Source organism: Chrysemys picta, chromosome 7 (assembly GCF_011386835.1).
Source record: "Chrysemys picta bellii isolate R12L10 chromosome 7, ASM1138683v2, whole genome shotgun sequence".
NCBI classification, from domain to species: Eukaryota; Metazoa; Chordata; order Testudines; family Emydidae; genus Chrysemys; species Chrysemys picta.
The window spans coordinates 69257478-69278884 of record NC_088797.1 but is presented as its reverse complement, the minus strand read 5'-3'; the positions used below and the strand labels follow the sequence as shown (position 1 = coordinate 69278884).

The window sequence follows — 21407 nt, the reverse complement described above, 5'->3', positions numbered from 1 at the left end:
TTCCCTTTGTGTAAATGAGAGGGGGATGAGGATAGGGCTCTCTGCAAATAGGCCTTGGCTGTGGAAATTAGTTCCCTTCTTGATCCATCAGAGCCCTTTGATAACTTTTAGGGCCCATTTGTTCTTCTGGTCTTTCTTGGGAGATGTGATTTTAGAGAGTTGATTGTTGGCTTTGAGTCAATACATAAATGTTTTTGCCCAATTAGTTTTTACAATATCAGACACAATGCTTGACAGAGTTATGGACCCATTTAAAATTATTTAAATGAAGAAAGATACAAACTTTCCAACAGCATTCGTTTAATAATACTGCCTACCTCTCAAATCTCCTCCTTTTCCCAGACCTTAATGCACTCTAGACCCACTGGTTATTACAATTATATCATGTCCTACAGGAAAGCACATGACACATTCATTAATAGAACATCTGCACATTAGGAAGTGGTAATAAACCAATAACTACAGACTGATTCTTGTTCCTCTAGGACAGCAGTCCCCAAACGTTAGAGGATCGCACCCCCCTTACCCGTATCTGTGTCCCCCCGGAGCCAGCGGGGCCACAGCTCGGGAGGCAGATGGGGGTAAAGGGCTGAAGTTGGGGGTGGGTCTGCAGCCAGGAGCAAGGCTATGGCCAGAGGCAAGGTTACGGGCTGGTGCAGTAGTCATGGAGCCATGCCAAGACTGGGGGGTGGGGCCAGATGCGGAAGCAAGGGGGCGCACCCCACACTTTGGGGACCTCTGTTCTAGGAGGTGATACTTCAGAAGACCACTCCGACAACTACTCCCCAACCTCCCCACCAACTCAAAGGCAATCACATTCTGCTAAATATGATGTGGAGCCTAAACTAACTGGTGGTTCTTGCCATCCGTGTATACTCTGTACAGAAAAGTCCTCTCAGCCTTTCCTGCTCTTGCCCACTGAAAAATTACTAGCTTAAAGCAGCGCAAAGTTATGTTTTATTCTGAAAGTGCCTATGGCGAAATAAAAAAATATTGTCTGGAGAAGGGATGTTTGGGGAAAGGCCCAGTAAGTGTGCTTCAATCATAAAACTGATGGCACTGAAAAGAGAAGCTCTAGACAAGTGGTTTCCAATCATTATTACACAGATACTTCAGCTTTTTCTGATTAGTACTCTATGCTTCCCCCATCCCCACCTTAATGATCTGCTTCTGTGCTAGGTCACCCCAGCGCCATCTCCCAGTGCAGCTGTTTATACTCTTCCCCACAATGGCACACGGGATGCTCACAAGCAAGGTATGGAATAGTCCAAGCTCATTTGTGAGTGGTAACTGAATGGAAATTGGTGGGCACTGGCTGAGAGAGTTGAGCATAAAAGCTATGACCCAATGCTCAGCATATTATGTCATGAAGTTCTTGTACTGCTACTGATTTTGCCACTGGACAAAAGATATATAGGGGAGTATTTTCAAAAGGCACAAAGGCACCAAATTCCCATGAGAAACCAATGGCAACCAGGGGCCTAAAGCCTACCTGTGCCTTTGAAAATCTCCCCCTTAGTGACTTACACTCTCCAGAGAATTGCACAGCTTTTCAGTAGCAATTAAAGTGCCTTTCTCTCATCAAGGAGAATTCTATAGGATAGTTGAGGAAGAGGAGCAACATTTCAGAAAAACCAACCAACCAACCATGCGGTGGCTGGAATCCTAGAATTTCCACCTTTTATTTGGATTTCTGAAAGATAAAATGCACTAGGTACATGTTCATTAAAAACTCCACAAAGTATGTAAGTAACACATGTTTTGGACTGACCAATGTCACATCCGAAGATGTTTTCTGGAGCAGAAAGCTTACTTTCATACCATGGTGATGGGCAACCTTAGAAAAAGATAGATTAGATAGGAAAATCCACCTAGGTTTCGTCTCCCTGACACAGGGAAGGAGCGTGCATGGAACTATTTGAAAAATTGTATAAGTATTAGTGACTCAAGTGGCCAGGTTATATGTTGCTGCTTTGCCCTGGGTAATGTTTCTTGAAAATCTTTGCACACAATAACCTATTTATTACACACTGGTTTTTATGTAGGATGGAATAAATAAAGGATTTTTCACCCAGCTGAGATTTACTCAAATTAACTTCTGTTATTTCTCCATTTCACAGTCATAAAATGAGCTCCTTTTGGAGGAGAAAATAAAACAAACAAGCTATGGTAAAGGTCAGGTGAGAAGTAAAACAAGTGGTGCAATAAACCTAACAAGAATCTATGTCTTGGTAAGCAGATAATCCTGGAACCTCTGCTTGTTACTCCGAGAGCTGATTTCTCCAATTGGCTGCGGGTAGTTATTGTCCCTAGACTTACTCTGGAATGATGATCTCAGGAGAAAGGAATCATCACCATCAGTTCCAAGAAGAGGATCAACACACCAGAAAGCATGCTGCTCTCAGTGCTTTTCCTTTTATACTGTGATATATTTATACCCAGGAGAACGCTGTTCACGTGCAGCATCTGCTCTGGTCAGGGAGGCCCCTACTGTTACCCAATTTTACAACTGAGGCACAAGGAAGGCTGATGCTGGCTAAAATCCTCCTACATATTCCACACATGAGCCAATGAGGGTTGGTAGCAAGAAGAAGATTGTTTTCAAAAATACTCCTCAAATCCTGATTAAGCACCCTTTACACAATACATACATAAATAATAAATGCTTTTCATCCCTAGATCTCTCAGTGGTATACCAAGGAGATCTGTATCATTTTTTCCATCTTATGGCTAGGGCAACCATGCCACAGACAAAAAAGTGTCTTGCCCAAGTTTACCCAGCAAACCAGTGGCAGGAGCTGGCACTAGAACCCAAAGCTGATGTCCAGCACTCTATCCATTAGAAGACACTGCCTCTCTTACCAATTTACATTTATATGGTGATCTCTCCATAGAGGAGCCTTGCAAAATTCTATTTGTTTAGTAATACATAATTAGTCATTTACATAATCATCATGTTCCCCCACCTTGGGTGGGCAAGCAGATTTTGTCCCTGTACGTTCATTATAATTTTACAAGGCAACCGTAGAGTAGGCTTCCAGGATTTTATGTACAATGGTGCTTTATTTTAGCTCATCGTTTTCCAGCCTCTGCCCCCTCATTCTGTGTCTTAGACTATAATCTCCTTAAGGTGCGGCCCATGTGTCTTTCCTATGTTCTATAAAGTGTTGTGTACATTTATGGCAAATATAAAGGTTTAATTAAATACATGACAATGAAAACAAGATCAGAAAGGAGTGCTGCCCTCATGCTGGATGCAGTCCAGCTCCTCAGGGCATGGAAAAGGAATGCTCCAGTAAGAAATGCTGGAACACTGGTCTAGTGGTTAAACATTGGAGTGAGGAAAAGGAGACCAATGCTGCATTCTTGGGTCTGTCACTGACCAGCTATGTGACCTTGGTCAAATCAATGCATCTCTCTGCTCCTGCTTCTACTCCCAGCTTTTGTGTGACTTGTCTATTTGGACTGTGAGTCTTTTGGAACAGGGACTGTCTCTTACTATGTCTGTATAGTGCCTAGTACACAGAGTGGGGGGCTCCCAACAGAACCCTGCCATCCTGACTCCAAGCCTCCTGCTCTGACTAGTAGAAAATGTTTCCTTTAAAAAAATTAAAATTTATAATTCTAAATACTGAAAATACATCTTAGTACTAGCATAACTCTTCCAATGGCTTACACTAATTGCCCTCATTTTTTCTCCTTATTACTACTGCACATTTGTTCCCCATTTCAGAATGCTTGTGATTTTTTCCATAGATTCCTAACTCAAAACAACGTGCTTCTAAAATCCTGACTGTAATTAATCAATACAAATCACTAGCTAAAATCTAGCCAGCCTAAACAAAGAGCATGAAATATTTGCTTTACTACAATATCAACATATTAATAAGCAGACAATCTGGTGTAAGCTTTGGGGATTTTTCCTCTTTTGGAGAGAGTTAGGCAAATTGTCAGGGAAAATTAAGTTTAAAAAACTGCAAGCTAGACAAACCAATATACCTCCAGCTATGAAATCCCTACCTTTGAATTACATTCAACCATAACATTTAAAAATATTGATTGTACCTAAATTCCCTCCTACATGAAAACGATTAAGAGAAGTTGGAGCACTGAGAAAAATACTAGCTCCTCAGGAAAATGAAAGAAAGAGTATGAATAGCAAGATCCTGACACCCTCTCCCGAGTAGGAATCCCGCGTGTTAATGAGACCACTCTGATAAATAAGGTTTGCTAGAAGTTCATTTTGGATCTGAACTAAAGGCAGGTCTACATGGCAATTAGACACAGGTGGCTGGGCCGTACCAGCTGACTCGGGCTTGTGGGGCTCAGGCTCGAGGGCTCTTTAATTGCGGTGTAGCCCTTTGGACCCAGGCTGAGCTCTGGGACCCTCCCACCTCACAGGGTCCTAGAGTCTGGGCTCCAGCCCCAATCTCTACAATGCAATTAAACATCCTCTTAGCCCAAGCCCCAAAAGCCCAATTCAGCTGGCATGGCCCAGCCTCAGGTTTTTAATTGCAGCGTGGACGTACCGTGAGCCCCAAACTTACTCCTGAGTTCTGATATGAACACAACAGAATATCACGCTTCTCGCCCCATTCATTTTATATGCAAGGTGTGTGGTTGGGGGCGCAGGGGAGGGCAGACCCGGGAGAGCTTTGTATGAAATCCTGCTCTTTCATTAGCACCTATTATCGTAATTTACCAGTGGGATGCGATCACACAATTCCCATTACAGCTGATGTGACCTATGCACAGAGAGGGGAAAAACAGACATGAGAGCATGCAAGTGATGCCATACTGGGCAATCTCTAACTCTCAGAGGATGACGTTTCTGATGGTTATTGGCAGATGCCCTTGGCTCTTCATCAGGGCTCCCATCATGATTAACATATTGCTTGATATCTTTAACCTGCTCGATCATTACCCAGCTTTTAACTACCATGGGAGGAGCTGGGGGGGGGGGGGGGGGTGGTAAAACGTGGTACCTGGATCAGCCAATGTGGCGAAGCACCAGACTCCTGTGACATCAAAACCCCTTGGAAAAGGGTCCCCTGTTCTTTACAAACAACTTTCACCCCAGACCTGACAAACTCATGACAGCAGACACACGTCTTTCAGGATATTTATTCATAAAGGGTAACATGTAAGGTATCTACAGAAAGCTCGTAACTTGTCAAGATTCATAATCATGGTGAGATGTCTGTATGAATAATATTTAAGGAATAATGTCTTTCAATATAAAGTATGCTTTATGGACTTTGAAGCAACTGAAGGTAAAAAGGAACTTTGCAAGACAGGGGTTCGCCCTCTGTGAATGGAAACATAAGGCTGTTTTCAGTATAACAGAGGAAGAAGAAGCCCGCTGAATCCTTTCACTGAGGAGACATCTTGAGGAGCAAGGTGTTCTCATGAAAAATTGGATCCTAGTTCTTGAGAAACCAGCCAGCTCTGTAACAGACTGAACTTGATGGGGAAAACCTACTTTATTAGATAGGAAAGGTAACTATTAATAAAGTATATGCAGGTTCGCCTTTTATGATTGTGTTTTGTATTGTAACCATTTGTTTCCATCACTCTCTCTTGTTTCTAGTTAAATCTTTATTGTTTCTTAAATAAACTGACTTTTGTTTTATAAATAAGTGCTCACATGCACTCTGTGGTTCACAGGAGTGGTGGTCTGAGGTAAAACCAGTAAACTTGGGTACGCTGCACCTCGGGGAGCAGAGGATCTGGGATCTCTGTGTGTAGCCAGTGTCAGGGGCTAGATAGCACAAGGGGATGATTCAAAGGCAGTTGTGGGTGGGGGTGCTCCTATTGTTAACCTGCAAGGCGAAGGTAGGGCTGGCATAGCCCAGAGGAGAGTGCGTGAGCAGCTGAAAGGCTGGTGGTGTCAGGGATCTGACATCCAGCCAGACACAGGCAAGACTCCCTCATGCTGGGGGCAGGGCCGGCTCCAGGGTTTTGGCCGCCCCAAGCAGCCAAAAAAAGAAAAAGCCGCGATCGCGATCTGCGACGGCAATTCGGTGGGAGGTCCTTCGCTCCAAGCCGGAGGGAGGGACTGCCTGCCAAATAGCTGGACGTGCTGCCCCTCTCCGGAGGGGCCGCCCCAAGCACCTGCTTGCCAGGCTAGTGCCTGAAGCCGGCCCTGGCTGGGGGAAGGGAGTAACAAGGTGACCCACAGTCCTGGCTGCCCCAAGAACTGTCACAGCTCCCATTTTAATAGGCAGGAAACTGATCCACAAAACAGTTAAACAACTTGCTGAAGGTCGTGGAGTTAATTGGTAGGATAGCCTGGAATAGAATTCAAGTCACCTAATTCCCCACCCTGTGCTATTATTCAGGCTGAACATCACTGCTTCCTTCCTTTAGGGCTCACCTCTGCCAAGTGCTGAGTACCTCCTGCAAGGTGCCATGTACTTTCAACATCCATTGACTTCCAGAGCAGCAGTCAGGTCACACAGGCATTGTTCAGTACCTTGCAGGGCCAGGCACCTCATTAGTATCTGAGCCAATCCACTCCCTCTCTATCTTGCTGGCGCTCATATCACAGTTCACATTACTACTGCTTGGCACTTAAAATAGCACCTCGTATTTTCAAAGCTCTGTACAAACTAGCTCCGTGTATGTACTAATATCAAAATCAGGACCAGCTCGCACCCAGCCACAGCTAGCAACAACATAAGAGTTTCCTCTGCAATCCAAAGGAATAGATATTTAGCAGAAATGCGAAGTCCTAGACAGGCTTTGCGTAAAGGTAGGTCTGATCAGTGGCAGAGCAGATTAGAGAGTTCCCGCCATGTGTCAATAATGACAAAAGAACAAAAGGTATTTGACGTAAACATTGCTTCCAGAAAATTGGCAAGTACCAAGTGTGGTGTCCCTGAACTCTCAAAATCCCAAGTGCTTTTCTTTTCCTTTTTATACTAAATCTGAGCACTATTGCAGCCAGAGACAAAACGTAGCGTCCACACTCTCCTGTGTGCAAGTGAGCTACTTAGATGAGGAATCAAAATGGATGTGGAAACATAACCCAGGCACTTTTGTAACATCTTCAAAAACAGAAAGTTTTACCTTTGCACTGTTCAGCACTTAGGAATAAACTATATGTCTGTTTCGAGTCATTCGTCGGACACTGCTGGCAAGACGTGTAATTTGACGACAAGTGGATCTCGTAGAGCAAATTGCTCGCACTCTCTCTGGAAAAAAAATTAAGAGGAAAAGCATTTTTTTACTTTGTGTGAAAAATCTAAGTCTTTGCTTGAGAAAAGTGAGAGAAAAAGCTAGAATTGTACTCTCAGAGGAGAGAGATCTGTTTGGGAATAGATTACACTTCATCTTTTTATGCAGATAATCTATGTTTTCATTGAGCAACTCATTGTGCAGCAAGCACTTTTGCATGAATTGAAAGAAACTTTGATTTATCCAGCTTGCCAGGTTTTGTTTAAGAAAAACAAAGTAATATCTTGCCTGTGAAGATGATAGTCACTATGACAGGGAAAGGCTAGTATTTTTAGCTGAATATACAAAGCCCTTGCTGTGTCTCTCTCCTCTCCTTTCCCCCCTCCCCCAATCACCAGCCCAGCTTCAGAATTATCTCACATAGCATTGGTTGCAGCAGCCGCTTCCAGCACTGCACTTTGACCTGCTGTTAAGTTCTTTACTAAATATGAATTAGTTAGTAGATTCCTTACTGAGACTGTGTGTCTGCTCACACACACGTGTGTGCACGCACATCTGTATTTCCACTTTACACAAGACTTGCAAAATAAAAAAATCACTGATGATGTGGCAAAGGCTGCTTTTAAATTTACTCTCCCCCCGAAAAGCTTACAGGAAATAGTTTAAACTCAGCAATCCTTAGAAATCATGTGTATGAATTAGTGCATGTTAGTTAATTCAAAACGTCTTCTACACAGTCTAATAATATTTAACATTGATTTCATATACAGAGATCTCCATTAAAATCTGTACCCTTTTACTTTTCACAAGATTGATGGTACTAGAGTATTTCCTGCACTTGGTATAAGGAATACCACTGTAATGCTAATTACCTGCAAACAGCAATTGCAGAGATTTTAATGGGGAGCACTGTCGGTCATACAAGGTTTTAAACCAATTCATGCATACCCAGGTCACTTATATTTTTCTACATTTATGTAGAAAACCTTTTTTATGCACCAAACTAGACGAAATTAGATCCATTCAACATTGAGCTTAATAATTACTAGTTATGGGGGAGAAAAAGAAGCAGAGAACAGGACTAAAGGTCACAAAATGATGTTGCACCTGGCTAGTGTGGTGACATAGAAATCATATAGTTTTCCCTAAAACTAGAAATAGTCCACAAAGCCCTGACTGACAATGCTGCATGCTTGTACACAGACTATTGAAATCAAGACAGAGGATATAGCGTCTAATGCCTTCCAGTAGAACAGAGAGAGAGAAGGGGCTTTTCATTACAATCTGATGAGAACACCACCAGAGAAGCAGGAGATTGGTAATTAGGAGGGGAGATAGGCCAGAAGAGGGTTGCTCTCTGATGAACTGATCCACAGAAGAGGAGGATGACAATTTCCCTTTCCTATTACCTAGAACGTTCACAAATATTTTAGCTGTCTGATGAAAAAGCCAAGCAGGAGGCGGGACCAGGAGAGTCAATGGTTTGGGAGTATTTTAAAGAAGAAATAGGCCTACACCCATTGCCCAAACTCTACTGCTCCCTAAACTTTGGATGTTCCTATGTGGAGGTATTTCAGAATTTGAGTTTTCCATCTTTGCCCTCTCTCCCAAAGGCAAAACCCAAATCCTGCCACACCTGAATTCTGGGTGACAGAACAAAAAAGCCTCCTCTATTGAATCAAGCACATATCTGCTTTAAAAACCTTTACAAAATGCAAACATCCATAAAATCAGGAGATGCACAACAACTAACGTTGATCTTAATCTCCATTGGAGGTCAGAGGAAACACCCTCAGTTTCAATTTACGAGTGAAGCAAACCAGAAAGTTACACCAGCAGAGCTCCTCATTTTAATCGGCCATGCTATCACTGTTTGCATTAAAATTAAAAGAAAAAGACATTGAGGCATATCAAAACGAGTATGGGGCGGAAGCTAGGAGTTCCCTATCACAAAGTCCTAGTTCTTCAGTACACGTGACCAAGTCAATCAACCTTTCTGCCTCAGTCTTCCCCTATATAAAATGAGAGTGACAATCCTTACCACATCAGGACATTGGGAGGAATAATTAACAAACATCTGCAAAGTACTTTTTAAAAATGTCAAGCACTACATAAATGCTAACTATTTCCATTATAATTATTTAAAATGCTAACAACGGTTTAATTTTAATAGGGGGGAACATACAACTACAATTTCATTTTTTTCCACTTGCACAACAGTCAAAGAAAATCCTAGCCAGAGTCAAGCAAAGCCTCTCTTACTGCTCTACCAACTGGGATGGAGGAGACTACATGTGCGCATGTGTGGTGAGAGATGGTGGCGAGGGGAGGGGGAAATGAGGAGAAGGAACATTGCTTTCCAAGGGCCAGACTGGTTTACCACTGAGCTGAGTCCTGGACCGCACAGCTGCAAGTTATAAATGTCCAGGCAGGCAAACATGAGTGGCATCCCCTCCAGTCTGCCAAAATTCCAAGCAATTAGAACAGCTAGCACTTTCAGCTCTTTTGCAGGTTGCCTAGATGGAGCCTCAACAGCAGGGAAGAATGAAGGGAGGGAGCGTTGTTTTAAGAAAATATGTTAAATCAATTTTATTTTTTATTCCCACTGCTGAATATTACTTGGCTCTCTCCACGGCCTTTATGAATGTTTGCCTTACGCTGTAATGTGTTTGCCAGAAATCAATATCCTCTTATCCTCACTAACTAGTAGCCAGTGTCATCACCTTTCAAGCTGCCCAGTGTAGCCGGAACAGGAGAACTGGTTTCTTACTTGTCTCATTTAGACAATTCATAATGTTCGACTTAGACACCAGAGATAAATACTCCTATTGCAGCTGGTTGCCAACAGCTTTTAAATCAAATTCTTTGTCTTTCAAATGCACTTTTCCACTGAGTAAATATGGAGGGGCCATTCCAGGACCTCATTTAAAAAAATAGTGCATGACCAGAATATGGGGAATTTTAAATTGACCCACCAGGATGGCTGGTGAAGGGTTCTTACCCTCAGGAGATGTGGGAGAAAGGAAGGGACAAAGCAAGTGATTTCAAGTGCTCCCATAGAGTACAAATGATGGGAACAACAATTATTATTTGTACGGTAGTAATGCCTAGAGGCCCTGATTGTGCTAGGCACTATATATACTTGTAACAGTGGGCAGTCCCTACAGTTAACAACTCACAATCTGAATGGACAAGAGAAATGGTGAAAGGGCACAAAAAGGAGAAATGATCCCAAGGTCAGTGATAAAGCCAGCAATCAAACCTAGTCATCCTATGTCCCAATCCCATGCCCTAATCACCAAACCATCCCACTCCCTCAGTCATTCAATGGTCCCTCAGCTTCAGCATTTCTGACCCCTAATGCAAAAATCAGAGTAAGTTCCTTAGAAATGGGGGTTACAAATTTTATAAAAGCTTATAGCTTTTTTCCCTCTGTTACAAATCTTCCCAACACATGAACAAATGGTTTCTAGATCAAATTTGTGATATGACAGTATATCCCCTTTGTATTTTAATCTTGCCTATGCTCTTCATTTTCTGTCTTGTAAAAGAGTGTTAATAACAAGCTATCATTCTAATTCTCTGCAACTGCATGCTGGGTATGTCTACACTAAGGAGGCATAGCTCCATAGTGTAGCGAAGACACAGCCTAAAGCGACGAAAGGGCTTTTCTATCAGTATAGGAGCACCACCTTCCCAAGTGACAGCAGCTAGGTCAATGGAAGCATTCTTCCAGTGACCTATCTGTGGCTACACTGGGGGTTAGTTTGGCATAGCTACTTTGCTCCTGGACATGGATTTTTCACACCTGACTGACACAGCTAAGTCAACCTTAATTTTCAGCGTAGACTAGACCTCTATTGAAAGTTTATCCTCCCAGAGCATTGAAGATGAAGTTATTCCAACACCCATCAGTTGGGTAGCATCTGAAAGCAATTCCAGACCATTGGGACAACAGTCTGACTCAAGATAAGCTCGGGAGACTTTACCACAGAGCAGTGCAACCCTGGATGCTTTTTTTGAGTGCCTTCAGGCTCCACCATCTGACAATCACTGCATGGAAATGGTATCTATATGCCAAGGAGAAAAGTTGTGACACTGCCTCAGACACGGCCACCATTCCTCTTTTGGAAAGGACAATGCAAAAATCCAGCTGTCTGAAAAGCATATGTGATTCTACAATGGAAAATAACAACCTTTAATGATCAGGCAGAAGAAATCCCAAAATTCCAGATGACCCAATATCTTGCTTCTGGGAAGCATGTGCGACACATCTTGGTATATGCCCCTTGGATTAGTCCAATCAGTGATAGAAAGCCTGTATTGTTAAAAAGTGGGGAGTGGGGGCTATTTCCTCATCAGCACCACTAGATAAACAAATTCTCACCTAAAACACCAGTGACCCAGCCACATAAACACTGCCCAAGTTAGGGCCAAAATAGCAAGTAGCCAGGAGGCTGAGAGGGAGCTAGTGGTTATTTTGGGGGAGGGACGGGGAGGTTGTATAAAACCCATCTCACTTAACACACAATTGTCCTGTGAAGACTGTGTGAGTCCCAGCATGCAATGCTTGATGTTGCCACACACCGCATTATAGAACGGTCTTTGACCCACACACAGTACAGTACAGGCTGCATGGAACCCGAACCCACACCTACTCAGGGTGGTGCTCTGTCTCCCTTTAGTGGTGGCTGGGCCATATCTACAAGCTGATGACCCTGCTGCAGCCTTGGTGAAAGGAGCCGTGTTTTAGATCAAACAGCAGAGACTCACGCTTTCAGATCCTAAAGGTCCGAGTTTTGATTCCTGCTGCTGATATCACTCAGGGGTGCAGTGTATTATGCACATTGGCCACCCCAATAGAACATAAAATCCTCAAGACCTTATAAGCTAGTCTGTTTATACGCTTGCCTCCTTACACTCATCTCTTGGAATTAAACTGATCAGTTGTAACCTTTATATCAGAATTTCATCATACAGATGCTGGAAAGAAAGCGTCAGAATGCTGCTGTTGGAAATGCCCCTACATTTTCCTCCCAAAGGGATTTAGTATTGCAGTTTAATACATTCTTCTAAATGGGCAAGTGCCAATTTCGACTCTGTTAAGACGAGTACATTTTAAATTTGTAATGCATGCTTGGTAAAAAGACAACAGGCTTGTTCATGAAACACCAAGGTTGGTAGTACAAAATAGTGAAGCAAGAAGTGGCTTATAGTAAAGCAGGATCCGTCATTCTGGTTTTATATTATACCTCTTCAAAACCGTAAAGCTGCCTCTACGGGGAGAGATCCATCATTCAAACAATAGCTTGAAATAAACCACAATCTGATGACTGTCATAGCCCCTTTGACACCACTGCCTACCATCTCCCAGCGTTTATACACTAATCAGTTTAGTCTTCCCACTTGGATGCGCGTGAGGCAGCTGTTTCTAATGGCTTGTATTTTCTTAAAGCCTCATAGAGCAGACAGCCAGGGCTCTACAATTTCCTCTGCTCTCTCGGCACAGACTGCCCCAAAGGAGAAACAAAACAACAAGAAAGAGGGCATGGAAAAAAAAACATTCATTTTCATGCTTCCTGAATCATGGAAAATCTCAGCTCATTCTAGTTAATGATCAATTGTTCTTTTCCAGTGTTTTAAATAAAAGCCTTTCTACAAAATCTGACAGCTATCTATTACTAAAGTTAAAATTCAATCGCTGGTCTCTTCACAAATAGCATAGGGTTTTCCTTTTATTTATTTTTTTAAATTAATATATTCAATTTTAAAAAGATCTTGCCAGCAGCTGAAGTTGATGCACTTGAAGTATATGTGTCACTCTTATTTGTAACTTTGTTTTATAAATAAATTATATAAATAGGCTTCTTTGATTGCTCAGAGCATCCAGCATTAAGTACTGGGGCATAGCTTTAGGCATAATTGTACTACTGAATTCATCAGCTGCCTAATTATCATTCATTTTGCATCTATTTCTGCTAATTAAAAAGAAAAACTCTTAACAACTTTTACATAAATACTATATTTGTTCTCTGTAAAGACATGAGGTTAATTTACCAGTTATTAACAGATTATCTAATTTTATAGCTGTCATTCTGCAGAGGCCAGTACCCCACAGTCCTGGCAAAAGGAAGCAAAAACGGAGAACTGAAGTTCTCTCTCTCTCTCTCTCTCTCTCTCGCTATAACCCCCCTACCTAATCTTAGTCACACTCATTTGCTGCATCATTTCCAACTTTGGATTGTAAGTGGACAATCACCAGGGACTGACCCCAGGGGCTCTCCCAGAGCTAACGGCGGGAACCTCCACACCCTGAGCAGAAGACGACTCACATTGAATTCAATGACTCTTGGATCAAGCCCTAAGGGTCTTCACAGCAATTAAATAACCACAGCTGGTCCAGACCATCTGATTCAGGCTCAGGCTCTGGGGATGTAAAATTGCTGTGCAGATGTTGAGATTTCACAAGCTCTGGGACCCCGCGAGAGAGGAACGTCTCAGAGCCCAGGCTTCAGCCTGAGCCTGAACGTCTACACAGCAATTTTTAGCCCTGCACTCTGAGCCTCAGTTAGAAGACCTGGGCCAGCCATGCCATGATCTTTAATTCCTGAGTGGCCTCGCTGGGAGCTGTAGTAAGCTCCTCTCCACTAAAAAGAATGAGGAGTACTTGTGGCACCTTAGAGACTAACAAATTTATTTGAGCACAAACTTTCGTGGGCTAAAGCCCACTTCATCAGATGCATGGAGTGGAAAATACAGTAGGAAGATATATATATACCCACACACACACACAGAACATGAAAAATGGGGGTTGCCATACCTACTCTAACGAGACTAATCGATTAAGGTGGGTATTATCAGCAGGAGAAAAAAAACTTTTGTAGTGATAATCAGGATGGCCCATTTCAAACAGTTGACAAGTAGGTGTGAGTAACACTAGGGGGGAAATAGTTTTTAGTTTGTGTAATGACTCATCCACTCCCAGTCTTTATTCAAGCCTAATTTAATGGTGTCCAGTTTGCAAATTAATTCCAGTTCTGCACTTTCTTGTTGGAGTCTGTTTTTGAAGGTTTTTTTGTTGAATAATTGCGACTTTTAGGTCTGTAATTGAGTGTCCAGGGAGGCTGACGTGTTCTCCGACTGGTTTTTGAATGTTATAATTCTTGACGTCTGATTTGTGTTCATTTATTCTTTTGCATAGAGACTGTCCAGTTTAGCCAATGTACATGGCAGAGGAGCATTGCTGGCACATGATGGCATATATCACATTGGTAGATGTGCAGGTGAATGAGCCTCTGATAGTGTGGCTGAGGTGACTTGAATGGTGTCCCTTGAATAGATATGTGGACAGAATTGGCAACGGGCTTTGTTGCAAGGATAGGTTCCTGGGTTAAGAGAGCATGACACAAACACACTGAGCTCTTTGGAGCAAGGTCTCGCTCTTTCTTTTTGTATGTCTACATGGAAAAGATGTGTTCTTGACTTGCATTAGCTAACACATTTTAAAACAGCAGTAAAAACAACGAGGAGTCCTCGTGGCACCTCATTGTTTTTACTGATTCAGACTTAACACGGCTACCCCTCTGAAACCTGTCATAAAACAGCAGTGAAAACATATCACTGCCCTATAGAGTAGCCTGGGCTTGCTTGAACTGGAACTGCTAACTCGAGTTAAAAGACAAGTTGCTGTATCTTCACTGATATTTTAATCCAAGTTACTTAACATGAATTAAGATAACCTGAGTTAAATTTCCAATTTCAGGAAATCATGGAGAGAGTCAGACAATAATTATTTAACAACAGTAGAATAGACACATTCAAAAAGTTAAAGCTTTATAACTGTTAAACATAAATTATCAACATCACATCAGAAGATATAAAATAAATATCTTTCAAACCAGAAACTCTAATACAGTCTCAAGAAGCATTTTTCTTGTTTTGCCTCTCTGTAAATTGTGATGATGTTCATCAATGGAAATATCTTTTTCGTTTGTTTGTGTGCAATAGATATTGGCCAACATTTACTGATAAAAGTCTACTTCTTCCAAGCCTGTATATAGATAAAGAGTAGCAGCATTCCCATTTTACCCAGGGGCTGTCCCTGATCCTACCTAGCCACTCCAGACAATGGGCTCTCCAGCCAACCTCACTGGTCTCGGATGGGGACCCAGCAGCACCTTTCAGTAATCCTCTCCCCACCTCCTCTGATTACAACCTTAGCTGCAGCAGCAAGAGCTCCTGCCTTCCTGAGGGCTGCCTCTCAGCTGTGCTCAATGGGAGCCTCTGACTGAAGGTGAGAATCGGCTGCTAGCACTTACTTTAGGCTGAGAAGGTTGCAAAGCCTGCACTCCATGCTGGCATAGAGGTCTGTCCCAGTTCGAAGGAAGGGAGAGAGAAACAGAGCAAGAGCACAAATGATCAGTAGTGAAGGTGAATGACTGGGGTGAATAGCCAATGTAACAAGACAATTCTGTTTCAAACAACCCAGGGATCTGGGGGCAGGTGGGAGACAACACACATTCAGGTGAATTCTCTCTCTCTCTCTCTTTCTTTCTTTTCCTATCACCATTCTAAGGGAAAAAATAACTTAAAACACACCCTACTGCACACAACCCCTTAAATGGTTGGTGGTGAAGACCACCATGCCTTCCACCCAGCACCTCAGCTAACTTGGACAACTGTCCCTTTCAAAAGACAGCTGTCAGCATTTAAAGCCAAGTTCTTTCTCTGAGTGGAGAATGCACATAACCTGATGGAAGTGGAGGGAAAAAGGAAAGCTGTCTCAGGTACATACCTAACCCCTCCAGTCGGCATATGTGCTATTAGGACAAAGGGATCAATACCCAGCCAGCCTCCACCAAAATACAGGGCTTTAAGATGGGCTGAAGGGCATTTAAAGTAGGGAGCCAAATGGGATGGTCCTCAGGATGACATGAAAAGTGCAGATAATCCAGGGGGAAGGAAGTTAAATACCAAAACTACAATTCATTGGTACACCCCCAAAAAAATGTTTAAGGGCCAGATCCTGAGCTGGGGTAAATCAGTGTAGCTCCACTGACTTCAGTTTACGCAAGCTGACAATCTGGCCCTTAGTCTTTAAAGATAGACAATGCAACCAAAAGTTCAGGCAAGAACAAACAAGGCTGATCCCACCAGCTCAGGTTTTGTGGGCAAGCAGCATTTTAGCTCCCCATAAATCTTCTATTGGTGCATTAATTATAAATATTACCACTCCAGAACTCCTCCGCTCCCCGCAGGTAGTAGCTGGGTAGCCAAGTAGCTCAGTTCAAGAAGCATGGGTAGAAGTTTTAATTAAGATTAGACACTACTACTTAGGGTTAGTCACTCTGTACATCAGAAAAGGGGGAGGGAGTGTAGACATTCGTATATTGACTTCTGAAGGATTCTAGTGGGGATAGATCGTATTTAATTTTTTTATCTGAACTGAAATTAAAAAAAAAAAAGAATCCCACCAGACCACAGAGATGTGTAGACTACTATACTATTAACAAACTGTACATGCAAGAGCTAACTGAACATACAGGAAGATGTAAAAGATTAATTTCACTACTAGCAAGGACAGCCAGTGCTGGCCTAGAAGTCGCTAGCCATACATACAGAGTGTTAGATTGAATCATTCATTTGGTAATAGCTAAACATTTGGGTTGGCTCTTTTTATTTTTCTCATGTTTGAGCACCTCATGAGTAGCTCCTTTTTGTTTAGGGTCCTCTTAAATTTCAATACATTATTCAAATTTGAAAAATACACAGCAATAAAATAGAAAATGTTGTCAGAGGAAAAATGAATTCTCTTCACCAGTATCTGGAGTTCTACTGATTCGAAATAACCCACCCTATTAACTGTGGTATGTTCATTGTTTTGGGTTTGGTTTTAGGGTGGGTTATTTTTTATGTTTCTCTTGAAAAATTAAGAATAAGTTTAAAAATAACTGGAGATTACAATTCATAAAAACTAGATTACATTGTTTGATCTAAGCTATTCTCTTATATTACAAAAACAAAACAAATGAATTGGCTAAGTATTTCTTTACCTTGGAATTTTATTGAAGGACTTCATGATATTAAAATGACAAACTAGATCATAGAGTTCAAAAGGCAACATATACTTTATATAAAAATAAAGTGTTACCTTCATCCCCATAGTGTATTAAGAGGGCTAGAATAAATTTAGATAAGATATCCACCAATGGAAACGGGATTTGTGATTACAAAGCCAAATAATGAGACCCAATTCTGCAGAGACTTACAGGTGTACAAGTAACTGGATGCACTGTGAGCAGTCCCATTAAAGTCAGTGGAACTAGTCATAGGGGCAGATCCTCAGCTAGTGTAAGCTGTCCCAGCTCTACTCAAGTCAATGGAACTGTAACCACTGAAAACAGCTGAGGATCTGGCCCACAGTGCATAAACTTAAGCACACAGATAAGTCTATGCAGGATCAGAGCTAAGGGTTTATATTTGGAAAGGTGATTTGTTATCCCCATGTTTAACCCTACCAATGAAAACTAGCTCACTTTAATAGCCAATGAAACTACTAGCCCAAATGAATGTACGTACACCCATCAAAGCTAAAGAAAGTGGCCTCATGGCGGAATTTGATTAAAATATGGAACAAAGCAGTAGGATCTCTAAAAGCAGTCCATTTTTTGACAATATAAAATATAGACATTATTCCAATGCACCTTCAAATGAGCATTGTTAACTGATAGGAAGTAATACCTTATCAGTTAGATTTAATTAATATAGTACTAAAATTATTTCAAAAGACAAATTAGAAGAGTTAAATTTAGCATTTCATAAATATTTACAAATGAGAGAGTGCAAATATTTTGGACCAGATTTATTTACAAGTTTGGACCGCTCTGTATTCCATCGGACAGAAATCTTGTCCATAATTTTGATGAATAAAAAAGCCCTACAATGTTTACCAAAACGCAAACTAGCAATGGCCTCAACAAACAGATATTTTATGGATGAAAGAGTAATGACTAAAATTTTAACTGACGATATATTGCCTACAGTTTTCAGATCAATTAAATATCCTCTACAGATACTACTCTAGATGATTAGTACACTTTTCTAGATTATTTTTTCATATCTACAGATGTAAAGTGACATTGGACACTTTATTTCATATGCTGTGTTCTAGTGCTTCATTAAGAAAATTTTCACGTATTTTGTGAACGTGCTACACACAGTTACTCAAGTGGTCAGACTTTCATGCCCAACTGTGTGTGTGTTTGGCATCTATGTAACCATGCTAGAACGAAGAAAATAAGGAGAAGTTCTGTCCTATGGCTTAGTAGGTGGCCAATGAAGCCGCAACATTGGCAGTTCTGTGGTAGAATTCTTGAGCAGTATTGTCTAGTGGATAAAGCAACAGCCTATGACGCAGGAGACCTGGATTCTAGTCCCAGCTCAGCCACTGGCCTGCTGAATGACCTTGGGCAAGGAACTTCATCTCTGGGTCTCAGTTTCCCTATCTGTACAATGGGAATATGATGGTTGCCTCCTTTGTAAAGGGCTTTTGAAATCTACTAATGGCAAGTGCTATTTTAAAGAATTAGGTACTATTAGCAGTAATCTCATTGTGCCTCTGTTCCTGCAAAATGGGTGAAATATAATCCACTCTCTCTCACTTATCTATTTAGACTGTAAACTCTTTGGAGCAGGGACTGCCTCTTAGTACATATTTGTACAGGCCCTAGTATAATGGTATCCTGACCTCAGCTGGGGCCCTGAGATGCTATTGGAATACAAACAAACAACAAATGCAAAATTGCTGTCCTTTGGAAATATGGCAAATTGCTTAATATGCTTTCTTGATTTAGTTAAAATATTTACTATTTCTAACTAGAAATAACATGACAAGGCATAAGGTTAAGTATATTTTACTCGTCTGGTACCCATAGATAGCCACTTAATTTAAAGTTTATATGGTGTAATTGTGACTTTACTCAATGACAAGAACAACAGAAAGGAAATTTTGGACACAACTAGCAGGATTTTTGGTTTCTGTCACTCCCCCTTTTGTGTGTGTGTGTGTGTGTGTGTGTAAATGATAAAATTATGTAAATAAATGCATTACAAATAATTGACAATTATAGGAGGTACACACATTTATTACTGGCTTTATTATAACTGCATATAATCTGTGCAGGGAGGGGGACTAGATGATCTTTTGAGGTCCCTTCCAGCCCTACAGTTCTATGATTCTGTAACAATTATAAATTGAGATATTTGAATTTATATGTAATTGATCAGAAGTAATAATATTCATGAGCATTTTATTATAATGTTCCTTAATGGACAGAGATCATATTTAATATAACAATTTGAAATTGAATAATAGTATTGTTAGAACTTATTACGAATGGTGAACAGAACAATTTCTGCCTCAGGAATTATTTCAGTAACATTTTATGTCATAAGATATTCATACACTCCCTTTTGTATTTTTATTACTAAGTTCAATCTATAACATTTTTTAAACTGCCAGGCAAAACCAGAAGCTTGTCAGTGACACAATAAAATACATTCAATGTTGAGTAGTCCTTTTCTCACTAAATTTTGCAGATTACAGAGAAAGGGAGGAGGAGAGAGAGGCACAAACATCTGGAATATCTTCCCCCTTTCTATTAATCAAGAAACCCTGTTAAAACCCTCTTCTTCCACCTCACCCTTCATCTCTCAGATCCAGTCTGCTCCCACTTTCCCCCTCATCTTTTATTGCTTGTATTGTAGCTACCTGAGTTAGTCTGTAAGCTTCTGAGGGTAATAAGGGGGTTCCTTTTGAGTTTGTATAATCTAAATTTGAAATTCTAGCTCATTGAAGTCAATGGCAAAACTCCATTGACTTCAATGGGGCCAGGATTTCACCCTAAGTTCTCTGTAAATAGTCACGCTCTCGCCTCTCTTTGCATTATTTACAAGTGGCAAAGCCATTCCCTGGTTTCGCAGGTCTTCCCGAAAGTGGTAACAGAAATCCCAAAAACTTTATAGTACTCCCACACACACACAGTCATCTATGTTGTTATAATCACTGTCTCCTGCTGAATTTTCCCATTTGAAGTCTGTTAGTGGAACAGTTGGGGCGGGGGGCTGACGCTGCTGAGCAACATTTGCAAGTGCTGCACTAACTCTGTTTTTAGAATCATTTGTAATTTAAGCAACCGTTTGTGAAAGAAAAGAACCATCACAAACGCTTATATCCATAGACTGGTATATGGAGAGCAAGTATACACCTGCTACTACACATTCAGTGCGGGGAAGCACAGAGGAGCAATCAGAAAGATGCCAGGGTTGCAAGGGTTAATATATCTGCTCTTTATTTAGATAGACTGAGAACCAGCAACACTCTTGGCAACATTTAGAGTCAGTCTGTGAAAGGCACAGGCATACACAACCTCTCTTTATATTCCCCTTTTCAAAGCACATTTCATGTTTTAATCATTTTGTTTTTAAATTGAGTTCACTTCCAAATATCCCCCCCAGCTCCAGCGCCCCCTCCCCCACCACACACACACACACACACACACACACACACACACACACAACCCTTTATTGCCTGGTTAATATCGTTCATACACGAGGGCAGGCCTGGGAAGCATAATTACATATCTAGTACCTGGCTGTATATGAACACTCCCAGTGATAGGGGGTTCATTGCCAAATCTAATTTGTGAAGAGCACGATTTGCAGCAGATGGATAGAAAAGGCCCCCGCATGGGGTTGCCTTTCATTCTGCCCACTGGCCTCAGCAAGAAGCTATTCACTGCCTCTTCCCAAGGCTAATGATACAGAGCATTCTGCGCAAGACTGAAATAATCCTCGTCCAAAGATTCCAGCATTAGCCTTCCCTTGCAAAAGGAGCACTGTCATATTATAAGACAGAGAATGGCCATATCACAACTATGATTTAAGGAGATTCAGTATACAGTATATTAGTCACCTTGCATTCCTTTGCAGCCTCGAATGGCTCTCTTTAGGCATATCAACACTGCAATTAAAAAAACGCTGGCTGTCCCGTGCCAGCTGACTTGGACCGATGGGGCTCAGGCTAAGGGATTGTTTAACTGCAGTGTAGAAATTCAGGGACCCTCTCAGGACCCTAGAGCCCAGGCTCCAGCCCAAGCCGGAAGGTCTACACTGCAATTAAACAACCCCTTAGTCAGAGTCCCATGAGCTAGAGTCAGCTGGCACAGGCC

The 21407-nt window shown here is 41.6% G+C and overlaps 1 protein-coding gene across 19 annotated transcripts in view; it reads right to left on the bottom strand.

Annotated features, from left to right (window-relative positions):
• The window catches only part of ZMIZ1 (zinc finger MIZ-type containing 1), a 497476-nt gene that overhangs the window by 370108 nt on the left and 105961 nt on the right, over window positions 1-21407 (bottom strand). For 14 of the 19 annotated variants that reach the window (XM_024107239.3, XM_024107235.3, XM_065553356.1 and 11 more), the window contains exon 3: window positions 7072-7196. The exons of the other annotated variants lie outside the window; for them this stretch is intronic. The gene's annotated coding sequence lies outside the window, so the exon portion shown is untranslated. The remainder of the gene's footprint in view (window positions 1-7071; window positions 7197-21407) is intronic. 19 annotated transcript variants of the gene reach the window in all.